The sequence below is a fragment of the Abramis brama genome, assembly GCF_963993115.1.
Source record: "Abramis brama genome assembly, chromosome: 4".
In the NCBI taxonomy this organism is placed as follows: Eukaryota; Metazoa; Chordata; class Actinopteri; order Cypriniformes; family Leuciscidae; genus Abramis; species Abramis brama.
Genome location: NC_139966.1, coordinates 12,299,964 through 12,310,527, shown reverse-complemented (window position 1 = coordinate 12,310,527; position 10,564 = coordinate 12,299,964). Strand labels below are relative to the sequence as shown.

Sequence of the window (10,564 nt, the reverse complement as noted above, 5' to 3'; positions counted from 1 at the left end):
AAAAAGTTATCACACTGATAGCAAAAAAGCATTTCATGAGAGAAAAAATAATATTTGAGAGAAAAGGTTTTCATACCAATAGCAAAAAATAATAATATTTGAGACTAAAAAGTTTTGAGGACAAAGTATTTTGTCATAGAACATAAAAAAATATACATTTGAATTTTTTTTAATTATTTCTGAGAAAAAAAATCTCTCTCAAAATACTTTGAAAAAAACTCTCAAATATATATTTTTTGCTATCAGTGTGAACACATTATCTCAAAAAAAAAAACTATTTCAATAAATTTCTTTGCTCTCGATGCAATTTCTTGCTCTCGTGTCAGATTTTGCTTTCACTGTGAAAATTGTGTCATGGGCGGGGCCACGTTCCTATTGGCCAGTTGGGTGAGCATCGTCTTGTCTTGGGAGTCGAACCCCTGTGAGTCGAACTGAATCATTATATGTTCGGTTCACCAGCATAGATGCCGCCTCTGCCTTAGTTGAGCACAGACACTCCAATGTTTGGGTAAGATGATGAGGGATGTAGTAGTGATGGGCGATACTGCAAATTTCGGTATCGATCCGATACCAAGTAAATACAGGGCCAGTATCGCCGATATCGATATCGATACCGATACCAATACTTTTTCATTTTAAAAGCATGCACTTGAACTTGTATGCACTTTCCTGTGCTAGAGTAGTGTGTCATGATTTATGAGGTGAATGCATCATAATATGCTAAATCTGAATACGTTTTCATGACTACTAGGCCTAAATATTTTGTGATTTGTGCTCTCAACTCGCCTGTAATTAGTCAGTGACTTAAAACTACCCTAATTGTACTAGCCTACTGTTCAAAAGTTTGGGGTCTGTAAGATTTTTTAATTCTCTTCTGCATTTATTTGATCAAAAATACAGTAAAAACTGTAATATTACAATTTAACATAGGTTTTCTATGTCATAGTAAACTGTAATTTATTCATGTGATCAAAGCTGAATTTTTGGCATCATTACTCCAGTCATGATGATAATTCATTTTAATATTAGGGGTGTAAATCGGAGCCTTCATGACGATTCGATAGCGATTTTTTAAGCCAACGATTCGATTATTTTCGATACTTCAGAATTCCCCGCGATACGATTCGATACGATTCAATACTAGATATTTTTACATGATATCTATTAAGTTTCAAATAAAGCAACAAAAATAATAAATAATTTGCCTTTTATTGAGAATACAGAAACAGTATTCTATTCACATAATGTGTGTTACACTATAGCAGTTGTGCTCAATGCACTGCAAATAGAACAGCAAATATAACAGTTACTGCATCTACAGTTAAGCCCGTTTCACACATACTCCGTGTGCGCACTGCAGGAGCAGCACGCGCTATAGTGCTTTCACATATGCTGCGTTTGCAGTGTGTTCATTTTGACCACGAAACATGTGCTGTCACTTTAATTCAGCGTTTGCAGCACAGCAGAAATAGACTCGGTGCGGAAACGATCGCTGCACTGCTGTATACGCACCGCTCCTGGAACGGATCGACAGACTGCAACCGCGTGCAGTGTGAAAGTTCTAACCTGTTAACATGGGTACGGAAAGAAAATACGCACTGCAAACTGAGTATGTGTGAAACGGGCGTTACAATAAAGTGCAAACAGACAAACGGCAACATCTCTTACCACTGCTCCATCTGTTTTCCTGAAGCCAAAATACAAAATACCACACCCATGATTTAACGCCGACTGGAGTGTGTAACATTTCACTTTCATTGCCAGCTCGCTCTGACGGTTCCATCGCTCTTGAAAGTCAGACTCAACAATGTGTGTGAACATAGATAGACTGTGAAACGTAAATGTGTGAAGTAGAAGACAATAATGAGGTTAGCGCTACCCGCAGCTTAATATGCTGATGCTGAAAATAGACAGGCGGCAAAATAAACACATTAATCGATACTCTTGCGGACGCATCGATGCATCGAATCGTCGGCTGTATAATCGATGCATCGATACGAATCGATTAATATTTACACCTCCATTTAATATGCTGATTTGCTTCTCAGGAAACATTTCTTATTATTATCAATGTTGAAACAGTTTCATATATTTGTGGAAACCATGATACATTTTATGCAGAATTATTTGATGAACAAAGTTGAAAGAACAGCATTTATATGAAGTAGATTTTTAACAGTGTAAAATCATTGACTGTCACTTTTGATCAATTTAATGCATCGGTCCTTGTTGAATAAAAATATTAATTTCATTTAAAAAATCTTACTGACGTCAACATTTTGAACCGTTATGTACACTTGGTTTGTTTATTACGAAATAACTCCCGATTGTTTCTCTGTCATCTAAGCAAGGCTTCGTTTCCCAAACGCACTGGGCCTGTGAGCTCAGCGAAGCACCAGCATCGAACGCTCTCTGTGATTGATTGGTTTTGTCTTGTATCCAGATGACTAGGAGAAAAAGTTCTACCCTACACAATTATCCACTAACATTCGCTTATTTTTCCACTTACAAGCTTATTTTACTCACTGAATTGCGTGCTAAATTAATAAAAAAAATTCTGGTAAAAAAACACATTTGGATCGATATTTGTATGTGAGGATCGATCCTTTTCGATACCACGTCAGTATCGAAGTATCGATACTTCAGGATCGATCCGCCCATCACTAGGATGTAGTACTCGAGTCCGGTCTTGGACTCAAGACCGTTTTTCTGTTGTCTCGGACTTGTCTCGGACTCGCTGGTATTCAGTGGTGGAAAGAGTACTGGAAATTTTTACTTAAGTAAAAGTATTGCTACTTAAGAAATAATTCACTTGAGTACAAGTAGAAGTACTGAAAAATAAAAAGACTCAAGTAAGAGCAAATAAGTATTTTGTTAAAAAACTACTCAAGTAACTACGTTACAAAGTACTAACTCAATTCAGCACTTATGCACTGTTTTCAGTGCTGCACACACAGTCACCTCTCATACAGTGCACAAATATTAAATATAACCTTTCATATCTTCTTATGCTTGAATGGATCATAAATATACACAAAATTATGCCAAAATATCCTCAAACGCAGTCAGTTTTGTCCAAAGTGTGAACAGTTGGGAAAGAAAGCACACAAGTGTCGGTATATTGGATGCGTGTATTTGATCTTGAAGTGACAGCAGTCTATAGTCTATAAAACAATGCAGTGTTATTTAAAATAAAATAAAAATAAAATTTTCAATTACGTTTGATTTCAGTTTGTTCAGTAGCATTTATTTGTGTTATTGCTAATTTGTTATTTTAGTATTGTTTACTTGTCTTTAATAATGTTTAAATTTATATGATTTAGTAGTCTAGTTGTTTTTGCTGTGGTATTTTTGGTAAAACCATAGGCAAAACTTCCTCATTTAAGTGCTCTGTAGGCTGTTGATTTTTGTTATTTGTATTAAGCTGCAACAGAATGTTTTGCAAAAAGACACATTATAAATGTTTGATATCTAAATCTAATATATAGCCTACCTTATTAAAATCAAAACTGGGAATCAATAAGAATTGTAATTTGTAAGCAAAAGCAGAATCACTATAATTGAAACGATACCCAACCCACTTATAGTAAGTGTCAGACAGTAAAAAAAAGAACTGAAATACTAAATGTTATAAATAACAAACATTTATTGAAAACAAAATGTTCAGCTTTTGAAAAGGCATTAGCTAAGTATTTAACCTGTAAAAAAAGACACTATATAACCCCTCAACAAATGCTTCACTCCTTAAAAGCTGTATATAAGCTTTATAGGCCACTATATTTAGAATTATCAGAAAACTGAACTAAACCACAAAATTTCAACCACACATAGACACTTCATTCCTGAAATGCCTTATTCAGATTTACCAGAAGTTGATTTTCAAAGTTTGTACAGTCAATCCTAGCTCGCTTGGCAGTAAACAGTTGCCCAGCACAACTGAACAAACGTTCACAGGCTGCCGAAGCAGGACGTCCTGTATTCAAACGTAGAGACAATTTCTTTACACATGGGAATGTATGAAGAAGCTCCATGCTTTCAGAAGTGCATGCCAGGTATCCCTGCAGTTCACCTGTGGCATCTGGAGGGCTTGCCTTCATTGATGAAAAGAAGTCCTCTTCATCCGACATCTCACATCTCTGGGGCTGGGATTCTTGGTTTGGGAATGTTCTCAGATGTTTCCGGATGTAATCTAACCCTAAAATAATGGGGGGTGTATGTAAATTCAGGTTTAGTGCAAGAAAAGACTGTGAAGCTAACTGATGTGTACTGTAGACTAACTACAGAACCATGAAAAAAATAAGCAAAAGTTACAGATAACCCCATAAAAATATATTATACATAAACCATATTAACTACAAAAGTAACCTGAACAAATTTACAATTTAGTTCTTCATAAAGATTAAGACATGAAGTCCCCCCCCCCCCCCCATATTTGATAGGGCAAACAGTAAGAAATAACAGGAACAAGGTGAAGTTACTGTAAAGTGCTGTCAGGTTACCGTACCTCTTTCAATGATTTGGGTGTCAGATGTCCATGAAGTCTTGAATCTTGGCAAAAGGATGGCAGCTGCAGTTAGCTCAGGGTCTTCCATCATTTCCCCAAATCTTTTTTGGAGTCCATCTTCTAATGCTTGCAGCAGTGGGACACATAATTTACTGGAGGCCTCCATTCTCCTCAGTTTTGCCCGTAGTTGGAACACAGTTGGGAGCAAACATCCCATGTGGGTGTTGCTCTCAGACTGTAGGACAGTGAGTGCTGATGTCACAGGCTTCATCACTGCTACATACTCAGAGAGAAAGGCAATCTCAGCTGGATTTAACCTACAATATATGTTTATTTGCAAATCAAGCTTCAGTAATATCCTTGATTTATAAAGGCAAATTATTCAGTAAAATAACTAAAAGAACACTTGCATGTTTATTTTGAAGGCCCCACACACATTCCGAATCGCCTCCTCACCTTGGTCTTTAATTATACGGACCACCCTTTCGACAGCCAGGTATAGTGAACACCATCTGGTTTGATTTGGTCTTATAAACTGTAGGTGGCATTCAGCATCCACAACCTCAGAAGCTGTTGAAGATCTTGCAGTTTTGTTCCACATAGCATGGCACTTGGAAAAAGCAGAGCGTGACAGCTTTCTGTAGGTCACATTCTGAGTTTCAGCTGCAGAAGCATCTGCTGTTGCCACTAGATTCAACAGATGACATGCACATCGCTGGTGTTTTGGAAGATGATATTCTAAACCTGTATCTGCTTCCAAAATTGTGTACGTGTCATGAAACTCTGCGGTTTCCTCTTCATGTTCAGATTCATCATCAGCCTCAGTGTCAGCTGTCACGTTAGTCTCTTCCTGCACACCAAATTTGACCCACTGTCTGTAGTTGTTCTGACAATCTTGTCACGGATGTGATATTGGCTGTGGATATCATCAAGGGCAGATGCAAGTACATCGAATGTGTGGCGCCCTCTGAGACGCTTGCAAGCTAAAGCAGCAGATTTCCGGTCTAGTGTCTCGTCGTCGATCCAGTGAGCAGTGACCCCGATGTAGCTTCTCTGCCTCACACTCCAACAGTCTGTTGTTGTTGACACACTCCACGTTCCTAAGCTTAGCTGTTATAGCTCTTCTGACATGCATAGCTGCTTCCTGAATTCTCAAACGCACCGTTGGTCGTGACATCAAAGTTGCACTGGGGTGAAGAGTGTTAATCAGGGTCTTGAAGGCAGGTTGTTCAACTACTGAGAACGGCTGAAGGCCGTCACAAATAAAGTTGATGACCAACTTATCTAGTGTGGCCTGAGATACTTGTTTCGCTCCCCCTAATGAAATCATCTGATCAATTCTGCATTGCTTGCTTGAACTAGATGATGAAGTCTCCTTTTTTCTTTTACTTCGCTGAGAAATGCAATCTTCATAATCTTGCAGTTTCTGTGGGTGCTTTCTCTGTATTCACAAATATGATAACTTCATTAAATGTTATTGTAGCAAGTGGCTCAATTTTAGCGACTACGCCACCCCAGGTTAACGGGGAAAACAACCCAAATAAAGCACACCAATACGTTCCACCTAGAAAAGGCAAGAGGCATGGGCTTCCGTGCAAAAATGTTTATTTAAAGCTAAAAGTTGATCAATAATTTAAAATCAGTAGTTCACATGGGTCATGATTGAATTGGACAAAGCGACAAAATTAAACCTTCAAGGTTCACAATAAACCCTCACAAGATTCACAATAAACCCTCACAAGATTCACAATAAACCCTCACAAGATTCACAATAAACCATCACAAGATTCACAATAAACTTTCACAGGGGCTGAGGCTTCCGGTCAGGAGCAGGCTAGTGTGCTGGCAGCAGGTCTACCATAAGAAGCACGCCAACCCAACGTACACCCACCAAATTCACTGCAAATAACCAATGGTAGTGACACGGCAATGAAACTGCAATAACACTCTTAGTGAAGCAAAACCTGCGGTGAAACCGACAACCAGCCCGCTCCTGGAAGTCCTCAGCTCCTAAAGAAAAAAAGAAAAATAGATAATCAAACTAAATTTAAATAAACAAAGAAAACAGAAACATTCAAAGTCAATTTGTTGACTCTAACATGACGGAAACCAACAAGAAAATAAACAATTTACAATGCATCCCAAAATATAAATACTCTAAACACTCACATTCACATTAAAGAAAAAAAAAACACATTCACATTCAAGAGAAACAAACAGATCTACTGTGACCGCGGCAGAAACTTACACCAAATACAGCGTTAACAGTAATAACATTACACCTAAAAATAATTCCAAGCAAACACAATCACTCAGAATCAAATAACAAAAAAAAATAATCTTTCAAGCCCGCATAAACATGTTTGACTTAAATGTAATGGTGTGTAGAAAGCAGCAGCGTGGCTTTAAAGAGCGAGTGGCGGAGAGAGAGAGCGCGCGCGCTGTTTAATGCGACAGCTCACTTAACCCACTTTAGCATCCGTGAAGATCTTCAAAACAATAAACAAGGGTTACGACTAACAAAGTTATCGACCAGTTACCCACCTGATAATACAATAAAGTACTATCCCAGTTTACCTACCAGAGAATACGATCGTTACACTTCAACATATACCGTAAGAGAATCATGTAACAGCCTTGTTGATTGCAACAGGTGGTGTTCCGATCAGTTAAGCTGCAATGCCACACCGATGGAAGCCCTGAAGGCACACCGTACTGAAACAAATTGTCACAACCCAAGTCAGGACAAAAATAAAACTTCCCACTACGCCCCAAGATGGTACCAAGCCTACCTGGGAGTAAGCAGCCACCCACGCGCACAAACCCTCAGCCACCCAACGGCACACTCAATCCATAGTTGCGACAGGAAGGGGCGGGCTTTCAACCATGACACACACCAGGAGGCATGAATGAACGGTTTATATGCCCCAATGGGCGAATGCTCATTGGCCACCTACCAAATTGTACTGACATCACACAACTTCACTACATTCTACCCCTTACTTTTGTGTCGTCGCCCCGACGATAAGCAAACCCTTGCCACTCAACTCCAGGGCCTAAAGTAGGTAGAGACAAAATTAAACAAACCACCATAGCGACAACACTTAAAATCATTTACAAAAAGGCAATGGATATGCTTCACCGCACCTAAAATCTGAGAATACAGAGAACAATGGATCGGCGTCATCATACTCAAATCATTCAGACTAACTGACACTCATACCAAGAAACAAGTGGCACACAAGTTCTCTGCCATGACGGCTGCACACCGAGAAACGAGTGATACACAAGTTCTCTGCCTTGACGGCTACACAATAAGAAACACTGGTTACAAGTGCTATTGCCATGACGGCTCTACAACGAGATACACAAGTTCTCTGCCTTGACGGCTACATAATGAGAAACACTGATTACGAGTGCTCTTGCCATAACGGCTATACAACGAGAAACACTGGTTACAAGTGCTCTTGCCATAACGGCTATACAACGAGAAACGAGTGATACACAAGTTCTCTGCCTTGACGGCTATATGCACTAACTTGGGCACCTCCTAGTACCAGTCAATGGTGGAGGTATGGAGGAAAGGCCTGTGGCAGAGGTGCTAGGTCCAGCAACACTAGCCCCCTGCAACTCAGACGCCCCCTCCCGTCGCAATCTCTCGTTATCAGCTCGAAGTTGAGCCACCAGCTCTTTAAGTTCCTGTAATTCTCCCTCCATTATTATAAAATATATATATTTTATACCCAACCCCAAGGGACGTCACCGAAGGGAGTCAAACCAGAAACTACCGTCTCCAGAGCACACGCTGCTGCTTTATTCCTACAAAAGAGAAAAAAAAAAGAAAAAAACACAATTACAAAACAAACTACTATACGGTCCCACGCCTCTGCCAAAAAATCCTGTGGATCCTGCCGACTGCGCCACATGTAGCAAGTGGCTCAATTTTAGCGACTACGCCACCCCAGGTTAACGGGGAAAACAACCCAAATAAAGCACACCAATACGTTCCACCTAGAAAAGGCAAGAGGCATGGGCTTCCGTGCAAAAATGTTTATTTAAAGCTAAAAGTTGATCAATAATTTAAAATCAGTAGTTCACATGGGTCATGATTGAATTGGACAAAGCGACAAAATTAAACCTTCAAGGTTCACAATAAACCCTCACAAGATTCACAATAAACCCTCACAAGATTCACAATAAACCCTCACAAGATTCACAATAAACCATCACAAGATTCACAATAAACTTTCACAGGGGCTGAGGCTTCCGGTCAGGAGCAGGCTAGTGTGCTGGCAGCAGGTCTACCATAAGAAGCACGCCAACCCAACGTACACCCACCAAATTCACTGCAAATAACCAATGGTAGTGACACGGCAATGAAACTGCAATAACACTCTTAGTGAAGCAAAACCTGCGGTGAAACCGACAACCAGCCCGCTCCTGGAAGTCCTCAGCTCCTAAAGAAAAAAAGAAAAATAGATAATCAAACTAAATTTAAATAAACAAAGAAAACAGAAACATTCAAAGTCAATTTGTTGACTCTAACATGACGGAAACCAACAAGAAAATAAACAATTTACAATGCATCCCAAAATATAAATACTCTAAACACTCACATTCACATTAAAGAAAAAAAAAACACATTCACATTCAAGAGAAACAAACAGATCTACTGTGACCGCGGCAGAAACTTACACCAAATACAGCGTTAACAGTAATAACATTACACCTAAAAATAATTCCAAGCAAACACAATCACTCAGAATCAAATAACAAAAAAAAATAATCTTTCAAGCCCGCATAAACATGTTTGACTTAAATGTAATGGTGTGTAGAATGCAGCAGCGTGGCTTTAAAGAGCGAGTGGCGGAGAGAGAGAGCGCGCGCGCTGTTTAATGCGACTGCTCACTTAACCCACTTTAGCATCCGTGAAGATCTTCAAAACAATAAACAAGGGTTACGACTAACAAAGTTATCGACCAGTTACCCACCTGATAATACAATAAAGTACTATCCCAGTTTACCTACCAGAGAATACGATCGTTACACTTCAACATATACCGTAAGAGAATCATGTAACAGCCTTGTTGATTGCAACAGGTGGTGTTCCGATCAGTTAAGCTGCAATGCCACACCGATGGAAGCCCTGAAGGCACACCGTACTGAAACAAATTGTCACAACCCAAGTCAGGACAAAAATAAAACTTCCCACTACGCCCCAAGATGGTACCAAGCCTACCTGGGAGTAAGCAGCCACCCACGCGCACAAACCCTCAGCCACCCAACGGCACACTCAATCCATAGTTGCGACAGGAAGGGGCGGGCTTTCAACCATGACACACACCAGGAGGCATGAATGAACGGTTTATATGCCCCAATGGGCGAATGCTCATTGGCCACCTACCAAATTGTACTGACATCACACAACTTCACTACATTATTATGTACAATTATAGCATTTTTCACAATTAAAGCTAATCATTTACAGAGAAAGAGAAACGCTCATCTAAAATCTAGCCTACTTGCTGACAAGTTTTTATTTCACTAATTGATAACTAATAGTAATAATAGTGCAGTAGGTACTTGATTAAACTTAACTGTGTAGGTTTTCTTTTCTTTTTCCAAGGCTTCTTTTCAAGATAAAATGATATTAAAAGCCATATTTCAGCCATATTACACAAATGTATTACTTTTGTACTTGTATAAATTTTAGTACTTATAGTATTATAGTTTATAATACAGTGTAATCCATGTCCTGTTCCATTTTCCATTACAGGCACTAGGTGGAGCTGCACATACAGTAGCTTACATTAAACGTGGTGAACATCATCATCACGTGAAGTTTTTATTCAATTATTAAATGAAATAGCAGCCCAGTCACACTTAGTCATGTTTTATTACCCAATGTCATGTTTCATTACAGAACAACCCATGACAAAGAGTGTTTATAAGCATTAAACAAATAAACCGATTTACAAATATCAGGCTACAGCTGACAAAATTAATTGGGTCAATAACTAAGTTATCCTACATATATAATCATCTTTAGCTTTCCAGTTT

At 39.1% G+C, this 10,564-nt stretch overlaps 1 long non-coding RNA gene across 1 annotated transcript; it reads right to left on the bottom strand.

The window, feature by feature from the left end:
• Positions 1 to 8,539: 8,539 nt before the first annotated feature.
• On the bottom strand, positions 8,540 to 9,933 carry LOC311080659. Its single transcript, XR_014605670.1, has 2 exons — positions 9,744 to 9,933; positions 8,540 to 9,666 (listed from the first exon to the last, which is right to left on the bottom strand). It is a non-coding gene; the product is annotated as an uncharacterized lncRNA (long non-coding RNA).
• Between the last annotated feature and the right edge of the window lie 631 nt (positions 9,934 to 10,564).